This window comes from Scomber japonicus, chromosome 14 (genome assembly GCF_027409825.1).
Source record: "Scomber japonicus isolate fScoJap1 chromosome 14, fScoJap1.pri, whole genome shotgun sequence".
Lineage (NCBI taxonomy): Eukaryota > Metazoa > Chordata > Actinopteri > Scombriformes > Scombridae > Scomber > Scomber japonicus.
This window is the reverse complement of record NC_070591.1, coordinates 25,340,282-25,360,499: the sequence shown is the minus strand read 5'-3', so window position 1 is coordinate 25,360,499 and position 20,218 is coordinate 25,340,282.

Below are 20,218 nucleotides of genomic sequence, written 5' to 3'. Positions count from 1 at the left end.
TCGCACATGTAAAATCTCTATCTCATCCTCTAAAATATGCAACCATTAACTGGTATCACTCACTCAGCATTATCGTGACTTTAATTACGTGTGTGACAAGTTGATGAGCACGGTTTGTGGCGTCTGAAGGTAAATGAGAGTCACAAAGTCCTGTTAATACTAAACAATTTTGGCATTACAGGTCTGAATCATTTTCCTTATTGATTACTAGACTTTGTGTTCTATTTCACACATGAATTAATGTCTCTCAGCTTTCCCACCATCCACCCCTCTCTCTCTCTCTCTCCCTCTCTCTCTCTCTCTCTCCCTCTCTCTCTCTCTCTCTCTCTCTCTCTCTCTCTCTCTCTCTCTCTCTCTCTCTCTCTCTCTCTCCAGCTGTCTTTCTCTCTCTGTCTCTCTCTTCCTGGCATGTGCTCCAGTTCATTATTTCCGTCATTTCTTGGTAATTTGGAGTTGGCTGTTTAAAACTTAGAGCCTCTTATTAAGTTTTGGCCATGGTGGATAAGAGGCAGGACTGTAAGAGCACAGAGATAAACTAATCATCTTAAAACCCTAATTATTAGTATCTTACTGTGACAGACTGTTTTTGCGAGCCAGCCAAATTGAGCCTCAAATGAGGAAAGGCATATCTGTGGAAGTGGTAATAATTTTAAGTCATCTCGATCTGGCTTGGTGTGGCAGAATTCATTAGTGCAGATTAGCGCTGTGTGTACAAAGTAAATGAGATATCTAATAGCAAACGTGGAGGTCCGGGGACTCTTAATTTCCTCCCCAATATGAGGGATGATGTTAAGAGGTGATTATATATATTTTAACACTGTGACTTCTGCTATGTAGATTTGTCTGCTCCTTAACCCGCCGCTTGCACTAAACAGTTCACTAAACTGTTAACCTCTCACCTTTTTTTTCTGGATTTCAGCTGCAGAGAACGGTGCGGAGAATGAACCCCAAATCAGATTAAACTACGTTACTGGGATGCAGAGGCAAGCAGATTTTTTTTTTTTTTCATCCGCTCATAAGGATACGAAGGAAGTTAATTATGTGTGTAAGGAGAAGGTTGGGGGAAAAATAATAAGATTACAAAGAATAATTTGCTGATATAATTACACCAAAATTGGGTACACACAATCGTAAAATACATGTATTGCTTGACCTGGGTTAGCCAGTGAAATAAATCCTCCTTCTATAGCCTTTGTTAATTTGTTTTTATCATCTCCAAGTGGTGTTTGTGCAGGCAGTTCAATTTGCATGTGTAATTCCACTGTGCAAATTGACAACAAGTAGATAATTCGAGGAAATAGGCTGGTTGCAGGCCCCTGCTATCTTCCCAAGCCTATTCATTTTGAGGAACCGCTGAGGCATGAAACTCATACATCAACTATTTCCTGACAACGCTTAGGCTTATTGTCCCCTAAAATGTCATTACAGCCATTATTTATGAAGCTAATTCATTTATTAAACCATATTTACTCTGACAGAATTTGTCACATTCTATCCATATCCTGAGCATTGCTTTTGAACAATGTCTTTCAATGAGTATGTGTGAACACGTACGGCGTCTAACAAAGTTTTGAATCGACCCTATTTGTCGCACATAATAGTTGGAATATTGCGAGAGAGAGAGAAAATACTGTCGGCGGCTCTCAGTTTTATTGACTTTATTCATGGAAACTTTTCATGGTGAAAGACTGCACCTTTTGTAACAGAAGTCTGCTGGAAAAATAGTTTGGTAATAACCGGTGTTCTTTTTGTGTGTGTGTGTGTGTGTGTGTGTGTGTGTGTTTTTGTCCCAACAGAGCTGAGTTAACATGGAACATAATCAGATGGGGTTGCAGCTATTTTAGTAGCGCTGATAAATCCTCCCTCTGACAGCCTCCTTTCCCCAAATGAGTGTGTATTAGTCACTTTTTAACGCGTTGCAGTCAGACGTCTGAAGCTAAAGAGTTCTCACGTCGAGCCTCCTGGCCTGTTGCTGCTGACTTATGGATCTGTCAGTTTAGCGCGGCGCACTTCATGACAGTGTGGAGAATTTGCAATTGTGAGCGATGAAGTAACACATAGGGGGGGTCATAAATTTTAATGTTACATGTTCTCTCTGGATAATTCCATCATACTATTCTCCCGCATCTCTTTCTTTGGACTTACCTGTCACCCCAAAAGCACTTATCACAGCAGTGGCGATGAGTTGTGTTTGAACTGTTTTACAATATTGATTTGGATGCATGACATTTTAATTAATACTGGGTGTTAGCTGTCATATAGGCAGCCCGCCTCATTGGTTAGAATGTGAAACAGGCGAGGTGGGGGCAGCGGAGATAAGACTAAAGCACTTAGTGTGAAAAGGCTGTAAAAAGGGATCAATGTGGAGGGAGAGAGACAGTCATGGGTTGAATTTAAGGTGGGGGGGGAAAAACTGTAATATCTGTGCTCACTGTATTTCTGTCAAGGTCTATTCTCTGCCCGATAACACAAATCACGGAGACACAGCGTGCCTTCTGTCTTCCACAGGTTGCAGAGCACATCATGTTATTGGGAGTCTGTGTTGCCAGCAGACCCAGAGAGAGGCCACGTGCTGAGAGACGACCAGGGGGGAAATTAGGTAACTTTGTAGCACTCCATTGAACAGCAATAAGCTTTTAGGGCTTAGCGAGCATAAACACATTAAACTGATGAGATTCATCAGCACTCTTGTGTCAAATCTATTGTGTCCACAGGCAGAGCTCAGCAGCAGCAAGCTGCAGAGCAAAGGAAAGGTTTGCCCTCATCACCGAGATGAAGCACTGCTGCGTCTTCTGGATGTTTCCGGTTTTACCAACACTCAGTCAGGCCAGGTATGATCTTTCAGGTGAAATGTCAAACTCGTAGGTTTGATATTGATGTATAGTTTTACCTATGGAATAGCAATAATTGTTAGCAGCCTAAAGTGTCTGGAAACAACACAAGTTTTAATGGAGGTTTGAAAACACATGCTCCAATAATCCAAACATTGTTTTCATGATTGACTGTTCAAGCTACCTTTTAATCGCTCAGTTAAAGATTGACTCGATTAATAAGAATCAGATTTAGACTTAACTTTATTGGATAAGTATGTTGGCAAATACAAAGAATTTAACTGCACAGAGGAATAAACTAGACAAGAAGAACTAAGACAACCAGATAAACAAATAGAAGTGAGCAGGAGCTGGACAAAAAAAAGATCTTACTCTATATACAGAGGTGGTTTTATGTGCATATATTGAGAGTATATGCACCATGTTTACAATCTGTTTACACTTGTGTATGACAATGGAATGATATTATATGTTTAGCATTGCTTAGTTTTTATATTACACTGTTATATACATTACAATATTTTATGTGCAAATATATATACATAATTTCTTTCTAATGATCAAATATTTATAGTTTACTTGACTAAATGACCAAAACTATGAATCAATTAACTGACTTTAAATCAAATACTACTACTCAATTCACTTGAGAGATTTGAGACACATTCACTTTCTAATAATTTCATGGCCCGTTTTAACCTCTTCTATATAATCTATATGCAGCAGCTTTAGCTAATTGCAGTTGCAACCAAATGTGTCTGAACAACAGCTAGAAAGCCAACTCTTAAACAGGAGCATTTTTTTCATTTGCAGTTAGTTCACCATATTTGATGTTTAATTGGTGTAATCTCAGAGCTGCAAAGCTGGAGGACCTTACCCTGATAAAGTGATACATTTAAATTGAAATATTTCTTCTCAAAGGTAAGAAGGCCCTTCAACTTCATTTCACCATTTATCTGTTGTCTCTTCCTTTCCAAATCATTATAGCCTCTTGCCTTTTGGATAGTTTCACTGGAGGCAACCAGATTGGCATGAAATTAACCCAGTTTGAATCTTTATATGGTCCAATCAGATGAGCTGAGATTTAATCTCCACTGGCCTGCCCTACCAGAGTCAGACCCCTCAGATGAAATGGACTACATATTCATAGGTTCACTTGCATGGTTGATTATAACAGCATAGATGGAAGGTACAACCTTTCTTCTGTTTATCTTTATTCCAATTTTCCTGTGTGAGAATGGAGATTGAATATTGAAAATGAACCCCCCCCCCACCCCTCCACACTGATTGAGTCCAAAAGTAGCAACACAATGATATGGCGCTCATCTTGTCAAATAATCACCCATCACATATATACATGCATGTAAGTAGCAAGTTCATATTTTATCCCATTCCAAAGCTGATGTAATTTTAAAATGTGTTCTTTCTATAGTTTCCACTAGACTTCTGAATAATCTGTACTGAGGACAGGACAGTGTTTTACTTTGTAGCTAAATAGTGTGCATGCCCTTGTAGCATTTCATTACCTACCCTGACATAAAATAATGCCTTGGAATAATGGGAAATATTACCTGATGAATTAATTATGATGATAGCATCTAGGGTAGGAGGCTTAAATGCCATCTTAAATTACATGCAGACATTAGAAAACTTTCAACTTGTCTCATTTGCATAAAAAGGAGCAGAAGTGTGCATAAATATGGAGGCTTTCTTGGGGAAAAAGGGAGGAACGTTCACTGGGAAACCTGATCAGTTTATATAGGAATCCATGCAGTATTGAGAAGAAAATTAGTAAAACACCTTACGTGTGACTGATTCTATGCTTGCTGTGAAAGCAAAATGTACTCTAGCTACTATAAATATTAATTGACGGGACAGGATCCAGTAACAGGATGATTTTATTATAAAAATAAATAATTGAATTAAAAACTTGCACAACTACACATATCAAAAGTAACACCCTATCAATCTAAAACTAAATTTGTTTTCGCACAGAAGCTGATGCAATTTTCTCGTTGTTTTATTTGAATGTCAGAAGTGATTGTGTCCTGCTATAGTTCAGCATTTTTAATTGACTTAATACCCAAAATGCCAATTTAGAAACACAGAATTAAAAGTGGTCAGCTCCCAGATAACAAAAGCTCAGTTTTACTCAGTTAACATCCTGATGTAGTTCTTTGTTTTGTTTCATTATGTGCAGAAGCAACCTACAGTAGGACTCCCACCATATCATGTAAAAAACATTTGGTAGAAGAGATTTAGCACAGGATGTCTGTCTTTCACTAAATCTTATTACAGTGTTATGATTTATGATGATGATATAACTGTATTACACTACAGAACAGCGTTATTGTTATTTTCCAATAAGCCTTAATTATAATGGGGAAATAGTTGTTTTCTTATTGATGTTAGGAAGTGCGTGAAAAGGAATAATTTATTGAAAATACACTTAAATAAAGCAAATACGATGTGATTGCCAGTCATTCTGTACTCTAAATACGCCCTCTTAGCCTCCATTTATCGTAATAAAATCACGGCTTTGTTGATGGTGGCAGTTATTCAGCTCAAGTTGATCCCATTCACCATCAGTTTCTAAACAAACTGCTGATTACTTCTAAATGTAGATCACACCCATGTGCTTCATTATCAGAATTTGTTGTATGCTGTGTACAGTGTTTATTTGTAGTGCCTTTAAAAAAACAAACGCTGTTTTTCCTCTTTCACAAAAGAGCCTGCTGCTAATTAAGCTCATGTGCACCTACAGTACTATAAGTTCACAGGTAAGCTCTCCATCACGGCATCATGGCACAGTAGAAGAAAAAAAAAGCCCCCATATTGTGGAAATCTCCTTCTACTTAGAGAAAGAGAGGGGGAGAGAAAGTGGAGGAAGGAATGCCTTGCCTTCCTCATTACACTGCTGTCATTTACTCTTCATCCCCCGTACTCTTTAGTGGCATTAAGACGGGATGTAAATTTGACAGTTAACGCTGTTAGAAAATGGCTAGTTCAAGAAGGGCAGGAATTAGAGATGGGCATTAGGCGCTGATAAGCTCCTTTCCTCTGCCGCGGCGGCTGCTTAACATTCATGGGAAAGTCATCATCAAACAACGTTATCACAGCTCTGTTGACGGCTGAGGAACATCATCACTATGATAATTTTTTTTATAGCTGTGAGCCAAAAAAGCACTCTTTTATTTCAGCGGTTTGTTAATGAGATAGGAGCTTGTTGGTATGGGCAAATGCAAACTTGCCACTCTCCAGCGTTTGTTTGAGTCCTCCAGCCACCTCCCTCGCCTCCCACCGCACCCCCTCCACACTGTTTAATGTTGTAGGGGGGTTGGAGGAGTGTGGGGGGAGGTGGGGGGGGGGGCATTTTATGTACTCCTTTCGAAGTGCTCTGTGTACATTGCTGAAGGAGGGCCTTTATGTGTACCTTTGCAGATCAGTCGCTCAAAGAGAGGAAAACACGGTTATATCAACAAACGCTCTCTCCTAACAGCCCTGTAGCTGGCACCTGTCACTCACCTGGGATTTAGCCATAGATCTGAATAGAGGCAGAATATTGATGGTTATTGAAGCTGAGTGAACTCTCAACAGCAAAAGCATGTGATCAACTCTGCTATTAATGATGAAAAGGCTACTTAAACTGCTGGACCTCAAGGGCTTCAATAATTATGGCTACAAATCATTTGTATTGTTTCGTCCTAACTGTGCTCCTAACCGCTCGGTTCAGAGGTATCTTGCACTCTGCTGCCATTGGAGCAATTCATATATGCGCTAGCTGCCAAGGCTAAGCAGCTTTCTTATGGATAGGGATGCAAACTGTGGGCTGTAGATACCAAAATCTGATTTTGGCTTTATCACTGTTTGTGTTTGTGGAGGGGGCTAAGAGAGATTTAATCTTTAGAAATCCTTAACAGGGGAGATGACAAATCATCTCTAACTTGTTCTAATTACTTCTAAAACTTTTTGTTTGCACTACAGTTAGCAAGCAAAGTCATTATTTAAGTTGGTCATTTTGTAATGTTATTATGAAAGCTCAATTTATTATAGAAGTACAATATTATTACTATATAACAACATTACTATTGCAAGTAGGTACGTAGGTTCAGAGTACAAATGGATAAAGTCCATGATTTCAATTTAATGTCAGTTTACACATTGAATGAGGGATGACCTGGTCACACATCACATTAACAATCAGAAATATGACAGAATAAATGAGTGAAATAGTACAGTATATAAATAGAACAGTACAATTAAAATATGTGTTTGATGGTAATAGTTTAGTAACAAGTAACTGTCAATTAAGAAGTAACTATAACAAAATAAATGATCAGTATCATGAATCTCTTGTTTTAGATGGTCTGATTAACCAAATAAAATACTTTATACACAAAGACACCTTCATTACAATTGTTAAACCAACCAAAGTACTTATTCTCTATTATTTGCTATATAAATGATTTAAAATCCTGCTGTAATAAAATAGCTTGTTTAGTATCAGCATCCAAAAATGTCACTGAATGACTTGCGCTGAATGCTTAATGGATACTGAGATGTCCACATTGAATAGATATTGGCAGGATATACAGTATACGTATCCAGTCAATCTGTGATCCATTTTTATGGCTTGGTGTTAGAAATTCTTGAGACATGTTTTATTATCATCATTTCTGGTTAGCCAACAACACAGTGTATGTAGTGCTTCTAGTTGAGACATAATCATTATCCTCTAAAAAGTATTTTAAAGTTAAATCTTTCACCACACACCACAAATATGTGAAAACCAGGTAGAAGCTGCCTGTCTCCACAATGCTGCGAAGCTCTCGGTAATCATTATGGCAGACGTTAACGAGCAAAAGTCAGCACTTTCTGTCATAGAATTATACAGAACGAGACACAAATCACGCCTGGCAAAGAATTTCATCACGTCAATTAAAATTCTGTGCTTTCAGGTTGTGGTAAGAAGCTTTTTCACATTTTTGCATGGCACCTGCATTCAGCTAATGAAAGACTTAAAACAGGAAATTATGGAAATGTAGCAACAGCATCATCATAGAAATGTAAATGCATGAACTACCAACATTTAAAAGTTGACCCATTTGAGTACATTACCTTTATGTGTTTTTTTGTTGTTACTGTTGTTGTTGTCCTTCTTTTCCAAAGTATCCACTATATATTATAGTACTTTGGTAATAGCACTCAGATTGGGTGCCTGTTGGACCGCTGTAGTGGTTCAGTAAGACAGATGAGTATGAAGACAGAAATTCGACCAAAAATGAATAATGATTCAGGGAAGTTTATGCAGAAACTAACAGCAAACCTTTCAAAAACCTACCTTTCAGTTTGCACTGAGTGTAAAACCCTAATGAAAACCTTCCGTAGAAACTGTGCAATTAAATGAACATTTCCCATGTCTTTCTATCATTATTCTATTATTCAACAGCCAACATAAGCAAAACTTCGCTGAAATTCAGTTCAATGTCGTCATTTGTTGCAACATTGTTTATCCATTACCATTCACCAGATTGACGGCATTTTTTCCACATTAATGTACTCATTGAGTGATTGATTTGAGAACTGACAAAGCCACAGAATATCACTGTGTAAGTCAGCTTGTTGTACAATTTTGAAGTTGTTTCATTCCTTGGAAATATGAGTACAATGCAAATGAATTGCAGATGTGCTGCAATCCTTTTGGATCCACAGTAAGTAAGTCTTTTTAGTTGACTCCACAGCATTATCTCCACTTTGTAGTGGTCTCTGAGCCCTTTGTCATGTTAGTTCAACGGTCCCCTGTACTGCAAACCATCATTGCTTTGTATGTAGTTTGGTTATTTAGTACCACTTCAGGAATAGGAGCTTGATCTTGTGTTTCTGGGCACAGAGTTCCTTGACAGAGTCGGAGGGAGGCCTGAATTTGTTTCTTTGAAAATGATCTTTTCATTCCTGTCATATGTCTACAAATGTAATGTTACAGGACACCCACCATGATTTTATATGTGTAAATATTTATAATTGTTATGCTACAGTGTGCCACCTACTCGCTTCATCGTGATGAATGAAAAATATCGTTAAATTCATCCAACAAAAGGAGGTCTAGAAGAAACATTCGGTTTTCAAATGATCCTTCTGCACAGAGGACAGTGCTGCTTTGGAGGATCACTGTCTCACCAGTTCTTAAACTCCTCCATAACCAAGCCACAGTTTGGTTTTTATTTATGATAATGAAATATAATTCTGCCCTTTATTGACATGCAGTGCTCTTATACCCGAGTAAATTATTCTCTTTTTACCACTGCTTCCATATTTTAAAACCATTACTTAATCACATTGTCAAAATCCCCATTTCCTCTCATCAATCCTACATTGAGCTTTATTTGTGATCCTCTATTTCTTATTCCCTCACGCAGTTTATTTACTCCATTTCTCGCGTTCAATTTCCTTCCACATTGGTGTTTTTTTATTTTTTTTTGAGGATGACTGGATTACCCACACTGAAATAGCTGTTACTCAGATTTTAGATCATCTACCAAATCCATTAGGGGGAAATATACAAATAACTGCACTTTACTCTGACATCCATAGCGGTCTGCTTTTTTCTCATCTTGTGGCTGCAGAGGCTTACAGTGCTATTAATAGTAGGTAATCTGCAACAGTTTTGTCTCCTAATATATTTATGGTTATTGTATGATGGAAAATAAACACTTCATATGGGTAAAGTGTGGTATAACTCCTAACAGGCAGCAGATTTACCATTTATTCTCTGATGGATACTGAACATTATTGTGTCACATTATTATCAATAACTGTAAGACAGCTGGCTGTGCAGCACTTCTCATAATTCATAATGTATTCATTTATAATTAGCAGGTTTAATGAAACTGATACTACAATATTAGTTATTAGGTGTACAGTTTCAACAGAAACAAATCCGCTCATTCAGTACAATAAAAGTGGCCACATGAAAGAAATAAAGTGAAGAAGCAAAGAGCATTGAAGCTAACGAAGTGTATTACACACTTATTAAAGTAATTTTCACTTTGCCTCCCAGACCTGGCCAAAAAACACTTTCAAATTCTCATTGTACTCCAAGGTAGGCTATGTGGAGCTTTTTTTCCCCTTGGTAACTTTGAAGTAAGCTCAAAAACGTATAGGTAGACAGGGGTGGCATCAAATAATCAGCAACTTCAAAAAGCATGCTGCCACTTAGCACTCCTAAAGCTAATGTCCCCAAGACATTCAGAATGGAAATTATTCAAACTCATTTAGTGGCAGCAAATTGGTCTAAGTTCAATCAGAAAACAGACTGACACTGAACAAGAAGTGCAGCCTAATTATACTTGTTTGTCAAATGAAAATTTCATTTGGGCAGAAATGAAACCTCCGAGCAACTTCTTTTAAGGTGAGCTCCTAGTTGTATTATCAGCTAAATGCAGTAAAATCCATAATCATATGATGATAATGAAAATGGAGCCAATGTTAACATTCAGGCTTCCAATGCCCCGGGCACATGGCGATAAAAATTAAGTACCATAGTCCTCTGCCAGGCACGCTGACACCCGGGCTGGTCTTTAGCCTCTTAGATGCGTTTTTGCATTTTAAAAACTTTATCAAAGCACTGTTGCAATGTGGAAAATGTCAACGTGAAATGCACTGAAGGCAAATTGGAATTTCATTAATAGTAAAATTATTGCTTTTGACTGATGTATTACTATGCTTGTTAAGAGCTGGAGAGTGGAACGCTTGTCTGTCTGGTCGGCAGTCTTGCCTCTTCTTGTCCCATGCCATTTGCTGAAAGTTAAGAGATCTACCATCCAACTGAAAATGGAAATACGAAGTCGCTAAAGTTGCAGGAAGTTAAGAAAATCCAGTTTTAGAGCTAAATTTATCGTGTAGTTTGAGCACTAAGTCCATCAGCTTGTGCACACGTGAATATAATGATTTTATTCAAGAGGGACAGAAGGGATAGACAGGATAACAAAGGCTCTTTTGTGTCACGTAGCATCAACGTTGACATCTGGGTAGCTGGTGTTCACGTTATGATTGAACAACACTGGGTGGATTTGTGCTGTAGAGTAGCGAGGTGTCGTCTCATTGTTAAGCGTGGTGACATCTGATCTTAACTATAGAGTATGGATCCCAGGGATTCCACTGTGGATTGATATCACAGGTAAATAGACCTAACCCGGGCTGAAGGTATCACTTCATCGAGACTTGTGCCCATTCATGAAGCCTATGGTGTTTATTGATTTACCTTGTAATCCTCTCAGTGTCAATGCTGTCAATGATGGAGGAGGAAATGGGGACGGCGTGTCAGATGGAGGACATTTTCTGACAGCGAAAGGAGACGACAGATTAGCATTAATGGGATACTGGTGTTCATTCTCTCCTGTCGGGTTTGCATATGTGGCATTCGGTATACAAGTGGACTGAAATGATTGGCTGTCAAAACCATTTTTAAAATGTTGATACATCAGGTAGCATGAATAGCATCATTGTTTTAGGGATATTGTGAGTATGCTTACGTCAGGATTTAGCAACTATAGCAACATTTGTTCAGTTTGTCTGAAATGCTTTCTAGAAGAGAATTAGTTTATTAGCTGATGTTTGCAAGTTGAAACAGCGTCCTTTGCTAATTAGAGAAATTTATGTTTTACTTAAATGTAAAGGGAGTTTCATTTGATGGATTAAGGCTGTGTTTTAACTTTAGCCAGTATTCATGATGATACAGGAAGTGCAATCAGCGATTAGACCTGACACCGACGCAGACTAGTTTTCACATCTGCCTTGTGTTTCTGTGGAACTACTGATCTCACTCATCCAGCTCAGTAATTCCACAGAAATCGGACATAATAAAGACAAAAGTTTTTATTGGGTCTATTTTTGTATTTCCTCAGAAAGACTGATAGCATAGGTTGTCTATTTTTAAGGACTATTTACAGTATGACAGCTACTTACAATATGACTGCAGATATACTGCCATATACAGTACAGAAATTAAGTAATTCCTTTAACCTTTTACCAGGCACCTCTATTTTTGTGCACAAACTAAAAAATGATGTACCCAAAATGAAAAGGTTACTGTTCATAACCCTGGTCTCATTTGAAAGGTAATTCTTTACATGTTTACAACCAAAACCCCACAAACTCATTGATGGGACAGTGTTCTTTAATGGGTTAAATTGGCTTAATTTACTTTTTGAATATCAGGAGAGACTTGACTTGTTTCAAAGAATGAAAAAACAAATGAAGAATTTAAATCCCTTCTTCAAGCTAAACATTTATCAGTAGTGCTTTGATGTTCAAGTTAAATGCATTAATGAAGGAGGATACTTTGTATGTGTACCTCTGTACAACAGATGCCCAAAAACAGCAGCATCCACAGCAGATCCCTAACCCAGAAATGCAATCCTATGGAAATATGAGGGCATGTTATTACAGACTAAATTCAGTTAATCAACACAATTTTAACAAACTCTATCAGAAAATATTCAGTCAGTTTGCTACAACAGAAGTGTTTCACATTTTAAATCCAGTATCTTAGCAGTGGCATTTACGTAAAGCCAGGAAACTAATTTGCTATAACTCTGAAAGAAACATAAACAGGAGCCTTTTACAAACAAGATTGATTGCACTGATCAGCTGGTAAATTGTCAGTTCCTGTGGCTCTGTTGATCCTCTCATGGCATGAATGATGGTATGTTGTCAAGTGGACAGTTAGTAGAGATAGACCTGGTAACTGATACATACCATGGACTCTGAATAAAGGGTTTCAGTAAAAACAATGTTCACAAGATCAGCTGACAGCTATAGCTTATGAGTTTTAAAATGTGCTGTTTATATCAGATTTAAATGATTGATTTATTATTGGACGTACTATATTATAAAGAGCTATACACTGCAGTTTAACATGGACTTTTCAGCTAACAGTCTACCTCACTGATGGGTTTTTTTTTTATTTTTATCAATCCAATAATTACCGTAAGTGTAGCATTAAAGTACAGCTCATGCAAATCTGTAAAGCCCATAGCAGTACCGTCCTCAACAATGTCTACATTTAAACATCACTGACAAGTCAGATTGTTACCTGGTATTCAGCTGTAGGCTTTCTGTAATTTCAGGGAATTTCAAATCGCACAATGTTGTCACTCTTTTCATCTACTTTAATGACACTATTAATTGGATTTGTAATGATGTTTTAAGCAAACTTATTTCAACAGACATCTTTCAGGCAATGGCCTTTATGATAACAATGAATAGTGCATGTCTGGCATACAGTAGCTATGGATTAAACACCAGGGTACAGTATTTCATGGTATTTGCAGTGGAGCTCTGACCTCTTGTGTTTAATTGTGGAAGTGCAAAATCCTCATGCTATACTGGCAATAGTGGCAATAACAAGCTCTGTAATGCAATATCTCTGTAAGTATGCACTTTAATTTAAAAATTAAAGCTTCTTGGAGGCCCCTTTCACAGTTCCTCCATATTTAATATTTTATGAACCCCTGAGGTGACTTCCAAAAAACCTTCATAATAGTCCCAGTAGGAACGGTTTGGGTGATATTTTGAAAACCCCAAAGAAATGTTCCACTAGGATCCATTTATGGGTTGTTCACACTGGAACTGTGAAGGAACCTTTATCAGTTTCTCAAAGGAGCCATACCAGTGCAGGTAGACCCAGGTTACTGTACCAGCCTATAATGGAACAAAAACAGGATGGATGTCATCATCAAATCTGCATTTAATTAACCCATATCTAGTGGTGCCTTATGTTTCTATTGTTCCACATGGTTCATGACCTTTGCTGTCTGACATCCCCGACTTATTCCTGTCACCCTCCGCTGCACACCATTAAAGCAAAAATGCCATAAAATATTCCTTAATCCTTCAACAATACTGCTTCATCTGCTGTCATATGTAATGAAGCAGTGCAATAAGTGACCTTTTAATGTTCCACCTTTCGATGTTACTATTGCTAACTTGGACAAACAGCCCCATCTGGCACAGTGCCATCAAGCAAAACAATGGTAGTCTGTCACTGATAGTCTTTCCGAGGGCCACAGATAACTTCTGGAAACAGACCAGTTCGATATCATCAAGAATCCACCAAAAAGGGTCCTAACATGCTACAGGCGGACATATTGAAGATTTTAAATGATACTGGAGGACTAGCTGAAGTATTAATGTATATGGGTGTTATTCTTAGAGCTGAAATAGACCTGTTGATAAGTAACTCAAGAAATCAACATGAACTGATGTGGAAATATTGATTACATCTGGTCCTTGGATCACATGTCCCATCAAAACCTCCGGGGTGTTTTCATTATTCATAGTTTACTATTTGCAAATGTTTGCTATCAAATGCAAAGTAAAGTAAACTGTAAAGAATGCAAAAAATACAGACACAGTACAGTACAGTAATGCAAGATGGTACAACACCTGCAGTTGATTCTATAAATAATAGCAACAGTATAGTGAAAATACAGGCCATGCCAACGCCAGAAAGAAATGTGAGCAAAATAGTTTCCATATGATTCAGTTCTATAAAATACAGCCTCTTAACTCATCATGTTTCATATATCAGTATAATGGCTGTTAGATTTGTATATCACTGTCAGTGTTAAACCATTTACACAAGCATGAATTAATGGATGTAATGTCCAGTTCACTAACAATGTTTAACCTGATAGATATTCTCTCAATAGCTCCTTCAATTGTTTAGAACCCCTGTGTGTCCAAAACATGCCTTGTCTAAGACTCCTTATTTTTAATTATGCCAAAATACATTTAGCTTACAAAATTTTGAGAAAAATCTAATTCAAATGTTGAATTAGTGTAACAAGCGGGGATTGTGTATATTTGGTATTTCTCGAACCAGTACTTTTTAGAGTGCACCTATTCATATATTTAATTTTGCTGTCACCTGGCATCTGTAAACCTCGGGCTGTAAAGCACATATTTAAGCCAGTAGAAGCAACGTCAAGAGATTCATGGTATCCTGCAGATTGCTTTTGCTATTGTTGATTCATCTTATGAATCCATCTTTGTCAGCCCGATGAATCCTAATGAAGCAGAAATCTGTCACATTTGCTCCACAATGAGGGTAGCTGGCAAACTTTCTCTGCAAAATGAAACTATTATCTTCAACTAGACACGCACAGGGCTCAATATAAATAAATAAAGTCACAGTTATCTAGTGGCCAGTGTGATTACTGTAGCCAAAGCTGACATCCAAATTGACTGTCTTATCATGTTGAAGTGATTTCAGCTGAGTGGAGACTGTAGATGAAAGCAAAATGATCTTTAAATAGTAGTTAAAGATGGTTGCTCGATAAGTTGTTCCACAACAGTTTTGATCAATGAAGCATGCATTCAATATATTGCCTATTTAGATATGAGAGATAAACGTGACTGGTCTTCTAAATGGTTCATAAATTATATTTCCCTCAGTACAAGGTTATGGCCTTGTTGAATTCTTCATGTTGTAAGTAAGTGCTTCAAGAAAATGACAGCGAGCTAGAAGAAACACATTTTAACATATACTGCCTTATGCATTTGATTCAGCTTTTAAAAATAACATAACAATAAAATATTTTATGTCTTATTTCTTTTTTATACTATATATTTATTCCAATCCTTCCATCAAACTGTCATAGTTACATTGTTAAAATATATAAACTATTACTCCTTAATAAGTATGTATTCCTGAACCTCACATATGGATGTTGACCACGGGCCAAATAATTGAAAACGGGCCTTTAAGCAACATTTCAAGAGAGACAGAGAGCTTTGACTACCTTATTTCTAAAAACCCATGAATTGAATTTGCCGTGCTGTCATACGACAAAGCCTGTCAGGTGGGAGCACCGGCTGTGGAAAATGTCAAAGCTATTTTCCTCTTTACCAGTCAATGCAATGCTTGTTTAATAGTAATTGGAATCTTATCCTGCTGTTTGCTCATAATTTCCTATGCCTAGTTATTCCACACCTAAACTCCATTTAAGTTTTTAATAACATTTTAGAATAGTTCCCATTGAGGTAAACAGAATCTGATTACCTTGATGGATTGAAAATGTATGTCTGACGGTAGTTTATTTGATTTATTTATTCAAGGGGCCTCAAATGGAGGCACTTTAACTGAGGCAAACAAATGGTTGCCAGCACACTGGTTTACAGAAACTGGCTGATTTTATATTTTTGTTAGCCTCTGCACTTCTCTATTCCACTGTGGAGAGACACTAGAAATAAATATAATGATAGTCAGAGCTGATTTGTTTGTTCAGACAGATTTCTTTGCCAGCTTATTATTTTGCAACATATAATGATGAGTTATGCTGCTTCACAGAATGTCTCCACTCGTTCAAAGGAGAAATACTGTCCTCTGGAGTACTTTGCGTGACTTTAGATATTTCTAAATTACTGAATAAATGCACACTCAAAGCAAGAAGCCAATGAGCAAGAGTCTAAACTATTCTGTGATAGTTTTAGATTTCCTTTCCTCTATAAGCCTCTCATTGTGTTGGAGGACCTACTTTGTACAAGTGCTTGCCAGCTGCTTACCAAATGAGGTTATAGTGTTTCCCTATCAACTGTAAATTTCAATAATTTGTTGGAGGGGCCTCTCACTGTCAGTTTTTATCATATTATCAATGACGACTCAATTTTCCTCTGCCACTCCATCTCAAGCACTGACCCCCGGCCCTATTACAGTCCTGTAATGAAGTGCAATGGAGTGGTAATTGGTCCACATTATACCAGATCAGGTAACATTAGACTTATTTTCTTATCACAATGAGCCCTGCTGGTGACTCTCAATGAGAAACCAAACACAGTTCCTTTCTTATGCAGGCTATCATCCAAATAACATTTCAGCTAGAGACCCTTTTCCCCATTTCAGTTTTCCATTTCAAGATTGCACTCCATGTCCTCGGATTGTGCTTTGTTTCTAGTTTCCTTCACCTTAAAAGTCTGTGAAACAGCCTAACAGGCAGTGCAGATATGAGGTAGAGCTTTCCTGGGATGGGGGAAGTACAGTAAATGAGACGGTAACATGACCATTATGTCGGCAATATTAGATGTACAGTACTCTACAATACTGTCACTCTGTTGCAGCCTCCTGCCTCGGAGGGCTCTGTTCTTCAGTTGTGATGGCTTTTTTCATGTTTTTCTGCCCTTTTAGAATTAAACAATTCTCTTTGAATTCAGCTAATTTTATGAGCGCAGAGACCCCAATTTCAAAGTGCAAAAATATTTGGTAATCAATGTTAAAATATTTCATCATTTCTTGAAAATTACCATTGTTGAAGCTCTCATGCAGGAAGAGCATTATGTAGACTTTAAAAAAATCAACTGCAGTTCAGAAAATTGGCACAAATAAACCATATAGTCCCTATTAATCATGTGTCTCTCAGCTACAAAGGAGATTTCATGACTTTGATTAACAATAAGTTAACTGAGATGCAAATTTTAAATAATTATACAAAAAAATGAAATATGCACTTTCTAGTAAAATAAGCCAAATGTAGGTGAACAGCCTCATATTGAAACCTATAAAAAGCAATCCAGCCAACATGTAGGCATGCCCCAGGTAGAGTAAAACCAAAAAATGACAGTTGGCTCAAAGGTAGTAAACTGTTTGCAACACTCACTAATCCTGTGCCAGTAAAGCAGACTAGGACAAAGCTGTTAGTCCGTGCAGCTCCTGGGTGAACTTTTGTGCTCCGAGAGGCAGGATGTCAGGTCTCTGTTGTGAACTGAGGCAAGCTCTCTAGCAGAGTCGCTCTGTGTGCTGAAAACACACTGAGGAGTAAAAAGACAGGATATTGGATAACAAGGTTAAAATATAGGAGCAAAAATATTCTCTTATTAAACTCAGGCTGCAGGGATTTGATTTGAGCCACCTAATAGATAGTGGTTTCAAGGGAGCCCAAACAAAAGGTAACGGGCCGGTCATGCTTATGGTAGCTAATGGCAGAGTTAGAAGAAATTAGGGGGATTCTTTTTCTACAGGAAATTGTACTTAAAGACGGGTCATGGATCACCCTGCTCTTCACAGGCAGCTTCAGAAGTCAGAGTGAACTTTTGCTGCGGACATTAAAAGGTCTACGTCGTAGAAAGAGGTCAAAGCAGACACAAAACTAATTGTATTATTGGAGAAAGGCAAAGCTATGTAAATTGATTTCACGGCTGGGATTCATGCTTGGACAAGTGAATAAACTCTTTCTTGTGAATTTGTAACTATAGTTTTAGGAAACTTTGATTCAGGGAATGGCAAGCATACAGGTACATGGCGAAATAAGCCAAACACCAACAAAAGGTGTTTAAGCTTCGAGTCACCAAGAACAGCTTCTTGGCTTTGATTCGACAACCGTCCGGAGGTTTGCTCAAGAATTTCTACAAGAAATGTGATGGTTTGGGGTTTTGTTGATGACTGTCAAAAAAGCTGTTTCAGGTGCACAGAATCTGTAAGCACAGATCAATCAATTCTCATATAATGATGGTGATCACTCATGATTGCTTTGTATTTATTGGCGTTTACCTTGCCCTCTAATTGGTTAAAACCTTGCCAGGAAAATGTAGCACAAGTGTAGCCTTCAACACTTCACATGCATGACAAGCAGTGTGCATGATAGGGATTTTTAACTCTGCAGCCTCTCTGTAAAGTTCTTGCAGCTCAAACCACCTGCTCACATTTTAGACTGAGGGTGATTTTGCTGTTTTTTAATCTATATTATTTCATTTGAGTTTTAACACATAGAATATGTCGTATATAATCTGTATTGGAGAGGGAGAAATGACATGTAGGCTGTGAACTCCTTCATTCACTGCTCCCTATATAACAGACATTCAGTAGTTTAGTGTATAGCATATAAAGTCTTTCTTTGTTCCATGATGGAAAGGGGAGGGCACTACTTAGAGCATATATTTACACACCCAGAATTTACTCATAGAAGGGCAAATAAAAACAACATTTTGAAAAACAGCCATATTTAATTTCTAACTATATTACAATATGATTTTCCAAAAATTATGTTTACGGGGTTCATAAACCAATAAAGTTCTTTTCTTTTCCTTTAACTATTAAAGTCTATCACTCCGAAGCAAGACAGGCTGCACGTCTCCTCCTGGCCTGCAGAAGTACAAATAGTTGTCCTCTTTTGATGTGGCATAGCAGTAGTGTCTTTAGCTCATCTTAAGCTGTTGGGGGCTGGGATTGCAAATTTGGGTTTTGTTTTTGCAGCTGTAGTTTTATCATGCAAACATGCACAAACCATCTGTGAGAGACTAGAGAAATTGTGATATAAAATAATTGTGTATACTATAAGCATGATGGGATATTACTGCTCAAGTATTTACCACACATGTTTAGAAGTACCTGGATCCCTCACCTGTGTGGCTAGTAGTGACAGCTTTCTTATGGTGACTGTCTACATGGCAACCAATTATGGGAATGTTATTCAGCCAGTGTCAGTGATTGTCTGCTGCCCTCTAGTGGTCATATCTGTGTGGTGCTGTATTTGTGGTGCAAGTGGTTATTCTGTGTTCGAGGAAAGAGTGTTGAGGAATCTGGGACTTCACATACCAAGAAATAGTTACACCATACAGATAATTCATTCAGTTGACTGACTAATTCATTCAGTTTCACTTGAGAAATACATTGTGTGTGCTTAGGTGTGAATGTGCTGTTTGTGTGTGATACTTTTAGCCAGTATTTTAGCCCTAATAAAATCACTTTCACACTTTCAAGGCCAGTTATTTATATAAAAGAGTATTTTGTATCAAACTTTACAAAGACAGAAACGGCATATCATCATGATAAAAACCTTTTTTATTGCTTGTAAACATACACATATTGAGAGTTAGGTGTTAATCCCCTCAGTGTGAAAGCATTACGTAAAAACTGTAGGTAACATTTTCATGATGTTTATTTTGAGCTAAGGTCTTACAGCGCCACAATGTCTGTGGTGCAGTATTACGAAACTCCTCACATCACTGCACGGTTAAGGAAGTGAAAAAAACGGAAGCATGTGACCCACACGACAGGTGAATTGTTAGTTATGTGTGTTTGTGTGTATGTGTGTGCGCGAGTGTGTGTGTGCTTGCCTGCGTGCGTGCGTCTGTGTGTGTCTGTTTGTGTGTGTGTGTGTGTGTGTGTGTGTGTGTGTGTGTGTGTGTTCAAAAGACTACAGTATATATGTTAATCAATCTTTCATGTCAAGGTCTGTGTCTCTCACTTTAACCCACTAACTCTTATCTTAGAACTGCATATATATGTTCTTTGTTGTAAGTGTGAATGATCAACTCCCCAGAAGTGACTAATGACGTACAATCGCAGACATGTTGCACATTCTGACATGACTGTGGTGCATTTTCTCACTTCT